The sequence below is a fragment of the Desmodus rotundus genome, chromosome 11, assembly GCF_022682495.2.
Source record: "Desmodus rotundus isolate HL8 chromosome 11, HLdesRot8A.1, whole genome shotgun sequence".
NCBI lineage: Eukaryota > Metazoa > Chordata > Mammalia > Chiroptera > Phyllostomidae > Desmodus > Desmodus rotundus.
The window spans coordinates 26,164,332-26,179,812 of record NC_071397.1 but is presented as its reverse complement, the minus strand read 5'-3'; positions in this window follow the sequence as shown (position 1 = coordinate 26,179,812).

The following is a 15,481-nucleotide window of genomic DNA, read 5'->3' as shown; positions in this document are numbered from 1 at the left end:
CCTCCTGTGGATGGCAGCACCAGCTTGTGCCCCAGAATTCCCAGCCTGCCTTTCCTGACAACCTGCCTCAGAAATGGCAGACTAGTCTAGCCAGCCCCACAATCATGGAGATCAATAAAATCTGGATCATTTTTCTAAGGGATGCCTTAACAAATTATTACAAAAGAGTGGCTTACAGCAACAGAAAATTATTCTCTCATGGTTCTTTTTTTTTTTTTTACTAAATCATTTTTTATTGTTATTCTATTACAGTTGTCCCAATTTTTTCCCCTTTGCTGTCCTCCACCCATCCCACCCCCTGCGTTGTCCTTAAATCCAGAAAACTAAAATCTCGGTATTAACATGGTTGCACTTCCTCCAGAGGCTCTTTGGAGACTCTATCCCTGTCCTGTCTCAGTTTCCGGTGACTGCAGGCTTTCCTTGGCTGTGGCCATGGTACTCTAATCTCTGTCTGCACTGTTCCATTGCCTCCTCTTCTTTTCTGTCTTTTCGGTCTCGTCTCAAAACTCCCTCTGCCTGTCTCCCATAGAAATACATTTGATTAAGTATAGGGTCCATGGGGATAGTCCGGGATGATCTCCTCTAAATACCCTTAACAAAAATCACATATTTTGCCACATTCAAAGTTTCTGAAGATTGGGACATGATTTTTTTCTTTTTAAATCACAGTCCACTCTCTTACCCCTCAAGATTCACATCTCTCCTACATGTAAAAATATATTTACCCCATTTCAACACACCCACAGTTCTCAATCATTATAGCACCAATTCAAACCTTAAGTGTTACCTAATCATCCAAATCTGATCATCTAAATCATCCAAATTAGGTATTAGTGAGATGCTAAATATTATCCATCTTGGGCTAAAATTCCTCTCCTTCACTGGACCTGGGAAATTAGAACATAAATTGTTTCTAAAATACAATGGTGGGCAGGCCTAGTGTAAGAGCTCTAGACTTCCTTATTCCAAAAGAGAAAATGGAAGATAGAACAGAGTTACCAGCCCCAGCCCATTCTGCAATCCAGCAGGGCAAATTCCATGAGGTTTCAGGGCCTGACAGTAACCCTCTTTGACTGGAGATTGTGCCTTCTGGTCCTGTGGTTTGCTTCTTTTGCTTTGTTGCTCACTCCTACACGCCTAACGTTCCCTCAGAATGGCAGCACATATTTGCTTGTGAGTAGTTTCACCAACCCCTTCTCTGCCTGGAGGATTTTAGGAACCTAAGCAACTTTTTGCTCTAACAGTTCCTTCCTCAGTTCGTCTCTTTCGCCCTGCACTTTGCTATAAGCAACAATATTAAATCAGGCTGTACCTTAAACACTGTCTTGGAATCTTCACAATTGGATATTCAAGCTTATCACTTATAAGCTGTGATTTCCATACCAACAGAGGACACAATTCAGCCAAGATTTTTGCTTCTATATGACAAGGATCACCTTTTGTCCACTTTTCAACAACATGTTCCACATTTCCTTCTGACTTCCCACCAAAACAGCCTTTCTGTTCATAATTTTACCAAATGTGTTTCTAATCACATAAGCGTTCTCTAAGATGAAAGTTTATCTACCATATTCTTCACTTCCCTGTAAGTCCTAACATCCAATTCCAAAGTCAATCCCACATTTTTAGGTTTGTTGTGCAGCAGCAACCCATTTCTGGTACTAAAATGTGTATTAGATTTTCAGAACCACCATTCAACATTACCACAATTGAATAGCTTTATTTAAGAGAAGTTTTATCTCTCGTAGTCTGAAGGTTGGAAGTACAAACTCAAGGTGTCAGCAAGGTTGCCCTCCCTCTGGAGGCTCTGAGGGAGATCCCATTCTTCTTAAAGTTTCTGGTGATTATAGATGTTTCTTGATGTGCAGCTGCATCACTCCCATTTTTGTTTCCATGGTAACTTTAGCTCCTCCTGTCTATGTGTCTTCCCCTTTGTATGTGTCAGTCTCAAAACTCCCTTTGCCTCCCACTTATAAGGATACACATAAAGGTACTGAGGGTCCACTCACATAATCTAGAATGATTTTCTACTCTAAAGATCCTTAACATAATTACATCTTTTGCACATATAAGGTGTTATTTATTTCAAAATACAGGGTTTCAATTAAATGGATCAATTTATCAGAAAGAAACATTTTCATGATTAATTGTCCAGTTTCAAAATGAACGTTTCTTTTTTGATCCTCACTCAAGGATGTGCTTAAACATCAACATGAGAGAGAAATGCCTATTGGTTGCCTCTTAGGTGCCCCCATCTAGGATTGTACCCGTAACTGGGAATCTGACTGGGAATCTCCATAAGGCATTGAAAAATAATTAAGTGAAATGTTGAAAGTAAGTCAAGACAAGAATTGAAATGCCATGCCAAATTTACGTCCAAAAAATCATTCTAAGTTACAAGTCACAAATCTCTACAAATCTTTCATTGAATGCAACCATTACTTTTCTTAGGTAATTTCTTATATAAAGGGAAATAAATAGTATAAAAATAGGATATCTAATTCTTATTATATTTCTTACTTATATTTCTTATGAGCCTTTTTAAGTAAACTGAGAGATTTTTTTCCTTTTATTGTCTAAATGATTTAACTTTATTACCACGGTCCTTTCTTTTTTCTTCTTTTTTTTGGTAGACTCATGCCAGCAACGTAATTTGCTTAGATATTGTCTAAAGTGACCCTAAGCCATATTAAATGTCTAAAATAAAAATACTGTTTTTTATTTTGAATCTAAACCATGCTGTATAAAATCTAAATTACCTTTATACATTTTTAGTGATCTTCAAAGTATGATTTGAATCAAGACCTTACATTTGTATGCTTAATAATAACCTGAAATAGCCCTCTTTTCTGACACAGCAGGTGTCTGATAGCTCTGTAAAAGACAGAACATCATTACTTCAGGCAAGGTGACAAGGATAATCACTTTCTATAATTCATGTTTAATACCTGAAGGCCGGGGAGGAATCATTACGTCCTTGGTCCAAAATTTTTAACCACACTACATCATCTTCCATCCAGAAAATATTTGTGAGAATTACAAGAGTGACTCTGGTTCAAAGAGACAGCATTAGATTTTTGTCAGCTTTTGAAAATGTTGTAATTCAAAGTAATACTTGAAATGCTGTAACATGCAATACAGGGTTTATAGCTTCCTACCAAGACTGTCTCTCTTTGGAAGTCTAGAAGTCTAATTAAATCCTTTTATCTGCACCTTTTGTCAATGAAGTGGCATCTCATAAAAATAATTTGGAAGCATTTAGAATATAAAATACAGTTGCATTTCTGCTTAAAACCTAGATTTGATTTGAAAATATGTGTGTTTTTGTGTTTGTTTTCATTAAGCCAATTCTTCCTTTTATAACTAGAAATACATTGTCTAAAATTAAATAATGTAAATTAATGCATTTTATTAATAAAATTAATGAAAATGAAGAGGTCTCCATGTATAATATAATTTTGAATTTGCTTCTTTAACATGTAAATATGATATAAGTTGTTTATTTGTGGCTGTTATCATTACCACTTAGATGTACCTGTATAAATTCTTCACTCATCAAGGAGATGTTGAACAATATCCTTGTCATATAAATGTGTTCATGAGTGTGGAGTATATGCTACGTTTTACAAGTCACATTTTCCTTTTTCTTTTCCTGAGATTTCCAAAGATAATCATGTATGTACTGAGGATTTCCTTTGATATAAAACATTGCTGTAGTCCTACTTAAAAAACTATATTACTGATAGAAATTTTAGATATTTTCAGATTTCTTTAAAGTTACATTAGTTTCGGTCATCATCCAGCTTATTAATACATATCTCTGAGAATCTCTCCTCTTGAACATTCTTTTAATCTTCTAGCCTTTGAGTCTCATGTGGACCATAAGTGATTCAGAGTAAGAGTTGGTCTTTTTCTGGTCCATGGTAATTAGACCTTCATCATTCTCAAGAGGAAATGTATACACTGACTGAAAAACAAGGTCAAATAATTAGAGATCATAACTTCAAAAAGATTAATTTGTTCCCTGAACATTTATAGGTGCTTGAATATATATTATAGAGAAAAAATATCTCTGACTCTTGAAGCTTATATCTCTGTAGAAGGAGATAGATAATATTAGAAGCCTTAGCCAGAGCAATTAAGCAAGAGAAAGGAAAAAAAAAAACTATCCAAATTGCAAAGGAAGAAGTAAAATTGTCACTATTTGCAGATGGCAGGATATTCTATACAGATAACCCTAAACACTTCATAACATTGTTAAAATCAATACATTCAGTAATATTGTAGGGTACAAAATTAATATAGAAAACTCTCTTGCATTTCTAGCTATTCATAATGAATTATCAGAAAGAAAAATTTTTAAAAAGCTCATATGCAATTGCATCAAAAGAATAAAATACATAGGGACAAATTTAACCAGGGAGGTGAATGACCTATATAGTGAACATGACCAGACACTAATAAAAGAAACTAAAAAAACCACAAATACATGAAAAGATATCCCACGCTCATGACTTAGAGGAATAAATATTGTTAAAATGTCCATAGTACACAAAGCAAGTTACAAATTTATTTCAATCCTTATTAAAATTCCAAGGCACTTTTCACAGAAATGGAACAAATATTGCTAAAATTTGTAGGGAACCGTAAAGAACCCCAAATAACCAAAGCAATCTTTTTAAAAATAAAGAAAAGAAATGAAGGCATCAAGATCCATGATTTCAGGCTCATCACAAAGCTATACCAATTAAAACAGTATGCTGTTGATATAAAACCAGACACATAGATAAGTGAAAAAGAATAGAGAGCCCAAAATTAAACCCACACATATACGGCCAACTTATTTAAAGATAAAAGCAAATCCAGCTGCAAGCTGACATGGCATAGCATAGAGAGGCTGTGATGGTTTTAGGGATGGTGTTTGCGTGTTCCGACGGGACCTGTACAGTGTAAAGTTCTAAAGCACTCTCTGAATGTAGTCATTTTTGCTCTAAGTCTCATTAACAGTAATTCTTTTTTTAAAGTATAAATGACTTTCCACAGGTATGTTAAATATGACTTTGTATAATTATATTACACATATGCTAATATTTCAATTAGTAAACTGATGGAAACATAAACTGAAGTCAAATTTAAAAAATCGAGTAGCCTATCCTCAGCACAGAATTTTTTCTTATGAGATTTTACATCATACATAAAAACTTCATCATGCAAAAACTTGTTAGACAAGAAACTTAGTATGCAAATAATTAAAATTTAATCTGCAAGAAGTAAAAAAAATATTTGTAAACAGCCATAAAATATGTGCCATCTTCAAATTTAAGTCAACTTTGGATCTTTATTAGGCAAATTAAAGATCAACTATGTTTGAAATCATATAAACTATCCCAAGATATTTTCTATCTACCATCTCTAAAGTTTATGGTCAAACTCCACATACTCATTTAGCACATCACATAGGATCATATAGCACGTGTCAGCCACTGTCCTAAGTGTTCAGTATAAACAATGGTGAAAAGCAGAAGAAAAATTATCTTTAGTCTTAAATTCAGTTTGAGGGTGATAAAAGTGCTTAAGAGAATCTGGAAATGACAACTGGGGATAAAGAGTGGCCAGACAGAGAATTGCTAGTTAAGAAGAAGTGCTCAGTCAGGGGGCAATATTTAGATGGTGTGATATATATATATATAATCACCATATATATATATATATATATATATATATATATATATATATATATATGGTGAAAGAATGTTGCAAGCAATAGGAATAACCAAGTTCAAGGTTTCATAGGCAGAAACCATTATGACCAGTTTAGAGGAAGACATAAAAGAGATTACTATGGCTTGAGTGTATGACTATGACTGAGAGCAGAGTAATCATGTGAGACAAGGAGAAGGAAAGGGAGAGATTCAGAATACAAGATTTGAAGTGTAGACACACACCATTTCATATAAGCTAGGCCTGTATAACAACATGGAAAATTTAGATCTTATTCTAAATGTGAATGCTTAGAGAGAGCTATGGAAGGGATTTTAACCAGGAGAAGTATAAGATCACATGTATATTTTAAAATGTCATCCAAGGATAGAATAATAAAGCAACAGAAACAGAAGCAGGGAAAGCAAGCAGATGAGTATTTCAGATGCTGCCAGATGACATGGGTTGACTGTGGCTTGGATTAGGGTGGTGACAAGTAGCGGACTGTGAGTTATATTTTGGCATTAAAATCAAACAGAACTTGCTGATGAACTGACTAGGTGGGGTATAAAGAGTAAAGTTACTATAAATGGTTGGTTATAGTGAGTTGGTGCTTGAGGAAAGAATTATATATTCCACTTAAATTAAATTTGGGATACTAATCTAATATCTAGAAAATACATTCTAGTTATCTAGTTATCTTATTAAATTTATGTCTTTTGAATCATTAAAATCTGTTTAACCTTCTTGTCAAGTAGTTCTGTCTCATTCCCTATTTGAAGAGGATAATTATTGAAAATACTACAAAGACTTGTTTCTGAAAATGAGTCATACATAAAATAACAGTCTTAGAAAATGGTTCCCATAGACAGTATTATACTGAAATGCAAGTTACTTCTCTTGGTATTCGTATAAAATCTGTTCAGAGGAGAGCATTTCAAAGTCACTCTGTAGCCATGCTGTGTTATTACAGTCATTTCAGCTAAGAATACAATGTAGTGATTATTATACTTTTATGAACTTGAACCCTTTTTATATGCATATAAATGTTGCTTAGAAGATGACTATGGAGATTGCCAAAAATAATTCAGCATGAAAGAAATACTCTTTGTATTTTTTGAATCAAAATAAATCAAACAAAGTATCCTTATCCCTTCCAGATTAAAAATATTTTCCTAAATTGTTGTGCACAGTCTGAGTTAATATTTGTGAAAGTTTCTTGAAGTCCTAAGAGAAAAACCATTATGGTTAAAAATGTATATATACTTAAATAATAATAAAAAACCCTTTGTTGTAGATTGAAAGGTACCATCACTTGTATATATTTAGGGAAGGCATAAATCACTTGATAGTGTATATGCAATAGAAATAAAATAAAAAGTTGCACTACTTAAAAGTAGCATAGGTTATGGTAAATGTAAATTACATTGTAAAACTTCCAATGAGGTTTTGAGACCTTGTATTTTTACTTTGTACTTTTTAAGACAAATGCAACATCTCATTTTTAAGACTTTTAAACATACAGGTGCAGCCTATATTACCATATTTGATGAAAAATGCAAATTTACTATTTAAATAACCATTTCTATTTGACTGAAATTTTAATTATGACAAGATAATTTGTTTCTTCAAATGCATTTAGAAAACACTAAAATAAATAAGCTAATATGAAACCTTTTGTAGCTCAGAATAACTCATATATACCTTTAAGTTAAAATAATTATTTATTTTTTGATTACCGGTAACAGACTAAAGAAATTCTGTCAGGGTGAAGAATAAAATAAAAGCAATCATAAAAGCCCTTGCGGATACTACCACTGCTATATAATCGTATATATCCATATCGTGTATCTATATAGACATGTTTTTTATTTCTAAAAAATCAAGTAAAATATTTGCTCTTTTGTAATATACTCTTTATTCAATATCAATATGGACATCTTTGCAGATTAATATATGTTTGAATCATTCTTTCAATCTGTCACAAAAATTTATAAATTATATACCATAATTTATTAGTGTTTTGTTAACATATTTTAACATTCACTGCCTCTCTTTTAAGACAAAAGCCAGTCAAAGTTACAACCTGCTTAAAAATGAACCCCAGAATTTGAAGACTTCATTAATGATGAAGGAAAAGTGACTGTGATAACTGATGCTTAGTGAGTTCTTAACCTTGCACTACATTTCTTCTTAGAAAAACCTCCATGAGTTATGTTTGTGTTGTTCATCTTATTTTAAAAATGAAGAAACCAGCATGCAAAAGTTTAGCTTTTTAATGGTCATCCAACTAAGATTCAGTTGCAGGAACTCTGAATTACTACTGTGTCATAATAGGGTGTTTGTGTGAAGTATGGATTTTCTGTTATTGCATTGAGCCTCATGCATAATGGTGAACTCACTTCCAAATATGAATACTGATATATTCTTAACCCCCAGATAGCAACATACTAGTAGAAATAAAGCTCAACTTCAGATAAACCTCTGTTCGTGACTGGGATTTCCAACATGGCTATCCCTATTGGGAACTTTGGTGGAAAGTCCCTAAAATGAGTCAGTTTTTATAAGGCTTTGGTGTAAAATAGTTAAATGGCCATCTTTTCCAAAGAAAAGCAAATGAAGAGCATTGGAATGGGTCTACAAGAGGGATCTCTGACTCAACACAGACTTGTTTTCCAGCCCTAGTAGGAGAGAAATGATTATAAAGATTAACTAAACACATTATATGAACTAAAATATTATCTTCAGATGTAAAAAAAACAAAAAACAAAACCTTGCTTTGGGACCCAAGCAACAAAGTAGAACCTAAATCAGGGCACAGTGTCCTGTTAACCATCTTCTTACCAACACTACATAACCATCGTTCAAGACCGTAACCCTACAATGCCATTTCGATTGATCAAGGACTTCAACATTAGCTGACAGCACTCAGCACCTGGAAGTGCTACAGAGGGATAAGCCAGCTGATGTCTGTGGGCAGAAGAATTTGTCTTGTTCAAACCAAATGACTTGAGTCCCTTAGTACTTTAGAAAATGGTTGGGAGGAGAACAAGTATTAGAGGACCTGAATTGATCGACAGAAGTTCGATTTTAAATAGGAATACAAGTCAACATTAAAACATTAGCCAATGTGGATTTTCAAGATTTTCAGCACATTCAATAATTAGCGGAGTATCCCTAGACAACCATTAATGGAGTTGACTTTTGTTGGAAGGAATTATGCACAGAGGAAATATTCCATTTTCTTTTAAACTCTCAGCAAACTTTTTCTCAACAAAAATGTCCTGTTTGCAGACATATTTGATTTAGCTTATGTCAGAAGAGTAAATTCCCATTTCTGACTCGACCATTTACTGTATGATTTTGTACTGAAAGATGTTGCTCATTAACTGAAAAGTGGAGAAGGTAGTTAAACATTGCTAATTTGGAGGGCAGGTTATCCTCAAGGAAATAGTGATTTATGGGCTTGGAAAAAAGCTCTCATAGACAAGCCAGTGAAAGTAAAAACTGACTTTGGCATTATGTTAATAACTACCACTTGTCTTACACCTAGTGCACATTATGATAACAATAATACCCACCTAATTCAGTCGTGATGATTAAACAATGCAGGTAAATCACACTAACATTCACAAAGCAGTTAAAACATGCAAGACACTATTTTAAGAACTTTACATATAAATTCATTTAATCCTTATTAAAAATCTACATGATATGAACAGTTATGCCTACATTAGTAAAAATGACAATAACAGAACTCATAGAGCACTTACATATGGGCCAAACACTGTTCTAGGTGATTACCGACATTTTTTCAGGGAGTAGAACCTGAAGCACGTAGATGGGAAACAGTTTGCTGGACACCTCCCAGGTGTTCATGGAAGAACTAGGCTACTCAACTCATATTTGCAACTATTTGACCAGCACCAAATTTTATGCACTTCTCTATATGTGGACCTGCCTTCCCACTAAAGGAAACACTCTATAACAGGGTCCACTATAGGAAGTGTTGGATGATAGGAGATGTGGAGAGATTGAAATGATGCAGCATCTAATTCTTTTGCTCCTTGCTTCAGCTAGGCTAATTTGTTTTCTGTGCATGATGCATTCATGTGGTAGTGTTTTCATAAGATTGCATTTGGATAAATAAAAGTTTCTCAAAAAAATTGACAGCCTTTCTCCATCGAGGAGAAAACACATTATTTCCCAACATATTCATGTCATTTATTTTATCATCTTATATAAGTTTCCAATTAGTTTTCCTCACCAAAATGTAACACCTGTCTAAGTTTAACCTAAACCTTTGCCTTTAGTTCTGATTTCTATTCTTAAAGTTAAGATTTGCCAAGATTTTTTTAGTAGGACTACTAACTGATTCCATTAACCATCCTGCCCTTCTGGGATCATTGTATCAATTATAATTTCTACAGTCATTGCTTTATAAAAAGCCACTTATCAGATGACAGACAGATAGATAATAGAAGCTGTCTCACATATATCTGATTTTAGAAATTTATAATATAATAATATCATATGTAAAGACATGATAATAACATTACAATAATACTAACTGGTTGCTCCTTCATACAGAGAAGTATTTCCAATGCTTAACTCATATATATATATATAATTAAAAATCAGCTGGGAGTATGTCTATTTGAAATACTTCATTTTTTTTCTTAGTCATTTTGTTGCCTTAAAACACATATATCAGAAAACTTTTCCCATTGAAAACAACTGATGATAGACTTTAACCACACATTCAAAAACATATTCTGGTAAATGACTTCAAAGAAAAGCACAGCATGAAGCTTTACCAAGTAAAGCAGCTTTTCTATTTGCAAATCTTAGGTGGTAGCCTGAAATTTTCCCACTCATCTTCAGTGGATGGCCATCTCTAAGATCTACATTAATTTCAAAAGACAGCCTCTTCACAGAGAATTCCATAAGCCTCCTTGAATTGACAGTTGGCTCATTAAACACAGTTGGCTGATAAAGTAATGAGAGGAAAATTTTTTTCAGTATGTGAGACACCTTACCTACCAGGCTCGTGTAATATGTAGCTAATGCAGGTTTTATGTTTATTTACTTTTGTTATGCTTCTTTCTACTTTGCCTAAAGCCCTTCAGGGTCAATATATCAAGTCCCATTAAAATGATAATTTAACTACATAAAATTATATCTCTCTAATCAAATGCTATCAATCTTCCTCCTCTACAAGGCTTCAGCACAAGTGTTACTGGGTGTATGTGTTAGGATTAGAAGACTCCTTGACTATGATTTATGTAAATGACTTCAATATTGAAGTTTTAGGTGTTTCTATATTTAGATCACTTCTCAGAATATCTGAATAACTTACAATCTAACATTCTGAGTCATGGACTTGGCACTGTTTTATTAGCTAGAGTTAGAGTCCCTGGCAAACTGCTTACTACCTTTCCTATAAGCCATCTATTAAATTAAAAAGCACTTTCCTTCAAAGACCTTTTTATAACTATATTTTCACATTTATCATGCAGAACATCTCCCTAAAACCCTGATATCAACAATAAACTCCTGGAACTGCTAGATAAAGGCTATTTAAAATCTTTATCAGCCCAGCTATGTGAGTTCTCTAAAAACTCACATTTGAAAGAGCAATATGAATGTAAGTCCTTTATGGGTATTGTCCTTATGAAATCAGCTGTAGTTGACATGTCTCAGGCACGTCTCACTCTTGGAGTCATTTGGCCTTGGGATACCACGTGAAGAATAACGGCAATAATTATTATTTGGCCCTGGCTGTTGTGGCTCAGTGGCTTGAGTTCGGGTCTGTGAACCAAAGGGTCGCTGGTTTGATTCCCAGTCAGGGCACATGCCTGGGTTACAGGCCAGGTCCCCAGTAAGGGGCATGTGAGAAGCAACCACACATTGATGTTTCTCTCCCTCTTTCTCTTTCCCTTCCCCTCTCTCTAAAAGTAAAAAAATAAATAAATAAAAACAAATAAAGTCAGTAAATAATATATTTTAAAAAATAATGATGGTTATTTGTGATAGAATCATTGCTTTCTGATGTGACATAATTAACAGGAGCAGGCTGTATTTTCATACCTCTCAAAATGCAGTTCCTTTACTTGGAAAATAAGTAATTTTTACCATAAATATCATTGTCTTTATATCTCAGGATAGTTCAGGGATGGGCAAAAGTAGGTTTGTAGCTGTGAGTACATGAAACACAGAGTTTATTCTTTTATTATTATTATTAATTATTGTATTATTTATGACAACTGTAAACATGCTTTTGTCAATGCCTATTAATTAGCACAGGAGCAGGCAGTGAAATAAATTATCAGAGAATTGAGCTGTACTTTGGTATATTTTATTTTTTGATAACTAAAAATCTTTAGTTTGTAGTCCATAATTTTATGTAAGTTAGTACATTTTTATGAGTCAAAAGTATATGATTGCATTCATACAAAATTTAAAATGGGAATATAATGCCAAACATAATTATCCCTTCCAAATTTGTTTATATGATATTGGAGACTAGATACTTTTCAAAATTTTAGTGTTTTTTATATTCTGGTACCCCCAATTGGTGCTAATATATTCTGATTTATATAATTCCTATAACTATAAATGAGGCTTCAATAGCTAGGAATTTCTTCCTATTAGAGAAAAATAACTCTATGTCAGAAAACTAAGAGATACTTTATCATCACATATACTCTAAGTGTAAAATCATATAAATATAATTTAATTATATTTATGTCAACAAAACATACAGAGTCTGGCAAAAGTAACGCCTGTGTGAGTGTGGTTGGTAAAGTAATAATATAGGTATAATAATTCATAGTTTCAATTTGAACATTTCACCTAAAATGTCATATGATGTGCTTGAGTGTGATATAGTTATGTTCCAGAATTACATGCTTATGATTTTGTAATAAAAAAGTGGCATTACTTGTGCAGGTCCCTGTACTTACAACTTTCCTTACACATTCTGTCTCTCTTTCCCTACCCCTTACAATACCATAAAAACAAAGCGATAAAAAAGTGTAAAACCAAACAGGTTTGCAGAGGACATTACAGATTTGAGTATCTTCCACGAAAATATATAAATCCTCACAAGTCTTATGTTTTGGTATTATATACTTATAAGAAAAATTATTTCAAAGGAAGCAAGCACTGCCTAAGAAAGAGATTAAAATATATCTCTACAAACATATATGGTAAATTTCTTTTATTCATATACAAAACTTTTGGAGAAAATGGTCATTGCAAATACTACCTCAATTTTGTGCTGTTTCTTAGGCTGCCTTCAAAATTATATAATAGAGCTGAATATTCCCGGGAGTGTACATGTGTATTAGAGAGAGACAGACAGGCAGAGAAAGAGAGAGAGATCAACTTGTTATTCCACTTATGTATGCATTCTTCGGTTGGTTTGGTATGCGCTCTGACTGGGGATGGAACCTTGTCTTATAAGGATGACTCTCCAACCAACTGAGCTACCAATCCAGGACAATACATATGTATTTTTTTAAATTATTTTTTTCTTCTTCACATATCTTTGCTTTTACTTACTAAAAAAAACAAGCCCTGCCAAAACTTTCAGTTTGGCATGTCTAAGAGAGCCCTTGACTCTTTAAGATGGTTCTTTCAATTTCTACTCTCATTTTTCCACTAGAAAATGTTGCTTAACTCATTATTTCTACTTAAAGTATCAGCCAGCAGTCTATAAAGTAAGCAGTATTTTTTTTTGTCTTCATTATGTATAGACTTCACTAAGGCATCCAGGTTCCTGGTTTGATGAGGAGTCAGGGCAGCATTCAGAAGTCCTTCATGTTGAGTTATTGCAATAACATGTGGTAGAAATTTACTATTTCAGATAATACTTTTACCAGTTTGAAATTATTTTACTGATGTTAGACCTAAAAATTATGGCTCAGTAATTTTAACTGAAGTGATCTGGGTCATATATTTAGTTGGTAATATTGATTACTTTACTTTTAACATCCAATGTAGCTTTTTTGACCAACTCCATTGTAAAATGATTGTTTTTTTAATGAAATAATCAATGTTAAAAATAATTTTTCAGTACATTCTACATAAAATATATACAGATATATAGTAAGAAATGTTTACTCATTTGGTATTATTCATTATGGTGGTTATTAAAAATAAATACAGTACATTTCAGTTGGTTATTCATATTTATCAGTTTTGAAACATTTTGGGATAAATAAATTTTGAAGTAATCATCCTATTTATGTACTTCTGAACATAAAGCCCTTGACCCCACAATGTTCAATATCATAAGTTCAAATCTTTATATCTTAATCCACTATATCTTAAACTAGACATGATTATACCTTTCTTACTGTTTGTTATATGATTATTTTAAGGCAACAAAAGTATTTACCATCATGCACAGAACTTGGAAATTTGTTTTGAGAGATACTATAAATACATCAAATCTAGTTTTCCATCAAAATAATGAAAAACTAATTATTTTTCATTAAATTGGATTTAAGATTTGGGGGATACTTGATATTTGTCTATTAGAAACTGGAGTTTCAAAAATGAAAAGTTTAACCTTTGAGATGTACCATATCTACCCATAAGTGGTTTGCCAAAGTTTTGACAGAGTTGATGATATTTATTTTGGGTCTTGTTTCTACCTTGTTTAAATTCTTTTACGATCCAAGCCCTTGGGCAAATATATATGGTAATTGCTTTGGTTGATTTTATAAAAATCTATATGAATCAGGTGTGTATATATATGCATGTGTATCAATATGCAAATATATATACACAAGATGCAGTGTGCTGAACAGGTGTATTTTAATGAGGGAATATGTCCAAGGGAGCATCACTTAAAATAGCAGCTTATGACTGGAAAAGACTTTGGTTTATAAGTAACAACGGAACATTATAAATTGAATTTTAAAAACTCTTTACTCTTAGGCATTAGCTGAATGTTAACTACAAATAGATGACTTCTCGTAAAAGAACAAAGGTCAGTTCTTCGTACCACTACTACCAATTAAGTAGTATTAATGTTAGGACGAATTTCCTAAAGTTAACAATTCCAACCGGACAATCCAATGTGCAGTGAGGCGTACCTAACGTGTTGTACTTTCCTAAAATTGCAAGGTTAATCCTGAAATTTTTACTGTGTTTTCATCTTTAACAAGTTGCTACTTGATTAAAATTTAGAATGACTTAGTTCAAAATCACAGGAAAATGAACTAGTAGCCTGTTTTTCTTCAGTAAGTATACTGTAGCTTATCTCTAAAAAATGAATCAAAAATAGCAACACACAAGCTTCTTACAAGAACACTTACTTTAAAATGAGTATTTTAGGAACAAATATATTATACTTCCAGGCATTTTTATTTGACTTGTCACCACTTGCCTATGGAGTGACTAGTGTTTGAAGAGGCAGGGGCATTCTGTACAGCAGAACAGACTGATATACTGTATGCCAATCTAGATATAGATATCGGTAATTTGAAAGATTTTTTAAATTTTTTAAAATAATGTATTTTATTTATTATGCTATTAGTTGTCCCATTGCCCCCCTCTATTTCCTTCCGCCCTGCACACCCCCTCCCACCTACATCCCCCCCCCCTTTAGTTCATAAACGAAAGATTTCTTTTCAAAGGGAAAGGTGATCAGTTATAGTCAGGTGTTTCTGTTTTCACAATGAAAAACAAAGTCTTTACTGAGAGTAAGGGAAATAAAGTAGGCAAGATTTTACAGCAAAATATAAGTTATGAAACAGAATAAGAAGGC